Below are 2853 nucleotides of genomic sequence, written 5' to 3'. Positions count from 1 at the left end.
ATATTTCTAAGACTTTTCCTTTTGTGATCTTTTTCAGAAGGTGATCAGTGAATTCTTTGAATATCTATTTTAGCCTCTGGTTCTACAACATGAGGGCAATTATCCTGGATAATTTTGTGAAAGATGATGTCTGGGCTCTTTCTTTTTTGGTCATGGCTTTCAGGTAGTCTAATAATTTTTAAATTACCTCTCTTGGATTTATTTTCCATGTCAGTTGCTTTTCCAATGATATATTTCACATTGTCTACTATTTTTTCATTACTTTGTTTTCATTTTATGATTTCCTGATTCTTATAAAGTCATTAGCTTCCATCTGTCTACATTCTAATCTTAAAGGAATTATTTCCTTCAGTGACTTTTGGACTTACCTATCCATCTGACCAGTTCTGCTTATTAGGGCATTATTCTTCTTATTGGCTTTTTGGATCTCTTTTGCCATTTAAGTTATTCTAATTTTTAAAGTGTTATTTTCTTTAGGATTTTTTGGGGTCTCCTTTAGCAGGTAGTTGAATCATTTTTCATGATTTTCTTATATCACTCATTTCTCTTCCCAATTTTTTTCTCTAAACTTGATTTTCAAAATCCCCTTTGAGTTCTTCCATGGCCTGACCTCAGTTTGTATTTTTCTTGGACACTATGGATGTAGGAGTTCAGACTTGCTTTCTCTTTCTGGATGTACATTTTCATTTTCCTTATCACCAAAGCAAGATTCTATAGTCTGAATCTTTTTCCTGTTTTTTTTTTCTCATTTCCCCAGCTATTTATTTAACTTTTGAGCTTTTTGTCAAGGTAGTTCTTGGCTTCTAGTGGAGGTGGGGAATGTATAGTCATTCACATGATACCCCCACAATCTGTGGGCTTAGAGCTCCAGGAGCAGTAGCTTTCTCTGCCCCTGGTGTTGCTGCTGTGTGCACCTCCACTCCCTCCACCATCCTCCATCACCCTCCTCTCTCACACAGGTCCCACAGGTTTTATCCACTGATCTTCCAATTTGTCCTCAGGGGTTTTGAGTAGTGAAGTCTTAAAATTGTCACAGATTTCAGATATTTAATTTTCCAAGGCCTGCTCTGGTCCTGCCTGCACTAGCATGGTCCATACTAGACTGTTCTACTCCCAGCATGGTGCAATAGATACTTCCTCTGGACCTTTCAGGCAGTCTTGAGGTGGAAATTTGTTTTACTCCATCATTCTGTAGGTTCTGCAGCTCCAGAATTTGTTTAGAGTCATTTCTACAGATATTTAGCTGGGTTTGGGGGTACAGGTATTATTCTGCAATCTTGGCTCTACTCCCTATATTTCCTTTTCTTAAGATCTCTTTCAGATACAGACCTATTAGTGGTATTGCTGGATCAAAGGGTATGGATAGTTGCATCAGTGTTTGGGCATAGTTCGAAATTGCTCTCCAAAATGGCTGAATCAATTTACAGTACACCAACAAGGTATTAATATTCCAATTTTCCGCATCTTCTCCAGCATTTATTATTTTATCTGTTTTGTCATGTTAGCAAATGTGATAGTATACTGTGATACCTCAGAGTTATTTTGATTTGTATTTCTCTAATCGATAGAGATTTAGAGTATTTTTTTTCATATGACTATGGGGAAAGTTAATTTCTTCATCTGAAAATGACCCGTTCATAATCTTTGACTACTTATCAACTGGGGAATGACTTGTATTATTATTCAATTGACTCATTCTCTATGTATTTTGGAATTGAGGACTTTATCAGAGACAGTGGTTGTAAAATTTTTCTTTCCCCAGTTTTCTGCTTCCCTCCTGCTCTTGGTTGCATTAGCTCAGATTTATATAAAATGTCAATGTCTAACTCTGAGACTTCTACCTCAATCAAACTTAGGATGCCAGAATCTTACTATTCAGTAGGTCTCCTTCATTAGGATGTTGTCTTATCTATTCCTGATTTTAGAAGCAAAAGGGACTTTCATTATCTTTTTTTTTTTTGAGGTACATTGTGGTTTTTTGGTGGGTTTTGTTGTTGTTGTTGTTAAACAGTGAGAGCAAAATAATTTACTGGAATATAAATATAAAAGTTGAATGAGCATGCCACTAATGGAGAAAAGGGATATTTTCACAGAACCAGTTTGTTTTTTCCCTTCCCCATCTCCTTTTGATGTTGATCAAAACATACCATCTGCCATTTAGTTAACAAAAAAAGTACGCATTATGCCTGTGCACATACACAAGTTACTTTATGTACAATAAAGGAATGGGGGAAGGGAATCAAAGAAGAGAGAAAACTATACTGCAGTAATCAGGATGTGGATGAACCAAATCTTGGTTTTCTAATTATGAATGTATTGTTTTCCTTGGGAGCACAGTTCTCGAGTACAGTTGTAGATTTTCTTTTTAGTAAGCGCCTCCTCTCTGCTGCTGGAATACATCAATTGTATCTTCATCCTCCTTTTCCAGCTGTGCAGGTGTATCTGTTTCATTGATTAGTTGCCCATCAAATCGGAATCTGATCTGCCTCATTGACAAACCCTGTCGTTCACAATAGGCTTTCATTAGTTTACTAAGTGGTGTGTGCCTCTTAATCTTAAATTGCACCACCGAACCATCTTGCCCTGCCACCTTCAAATTAATGTGGTCGTTGTTTTCAGTCTTGACTACTTCCCTTGGCTTCTCTTCGGCCATGGGAAGTCCGGGAGTCTCCTCAGCCGCCGCTTCACAAAAGAGGCACCAGGACGGTCCGCTCCAAGGGAACGGGGGGAGAAGCAGCAGTGGCAGGAGCAGGAGCAGGAGGAGGAGGAGGAAGAATAGGATGGTGGTGATGGTGAGGAAGTGGAGGAGGAGAAGAACCAGGAGGAGGTGGAGGAGGACGAGAAGGAGGAAGA

At 38.5% G+C, this 2853-nt stretch overlaps 1 pseudogene; it reads right to left on the bottom strand.

The window, feature by feature from the left end:
* Positions 1-2350: 2350 nt before the first annotated feature.
* On the bottom strand, positions 2351-2653 carry LOC140511336 (small ubiquitin-related modifier 2 pseudogene; annotated as a pseudogene).
* Between the last annotated feature and the right edge of the window lie 200 nt (positions 2654-2853).

Source organism: Notamacropus eugenii, chromosome 6, assembly GCF_028372415.1.
Source record: "Notamacropus eugenii isolate mMacEug1 chromosome 6, mMacEug1.pri_v2, whole genome shotgun sequence".
NCBI lineage: Eukaryota > Metazoa > Chordata > Mammalia > Diprotodontia > Macropodidae > Notamacropus > Notamacropus eugenii.
Note: the sequence above shows the minus strand (reverse complement) of the source record. Positions and strands in the feature narration are given on the sequence as shown.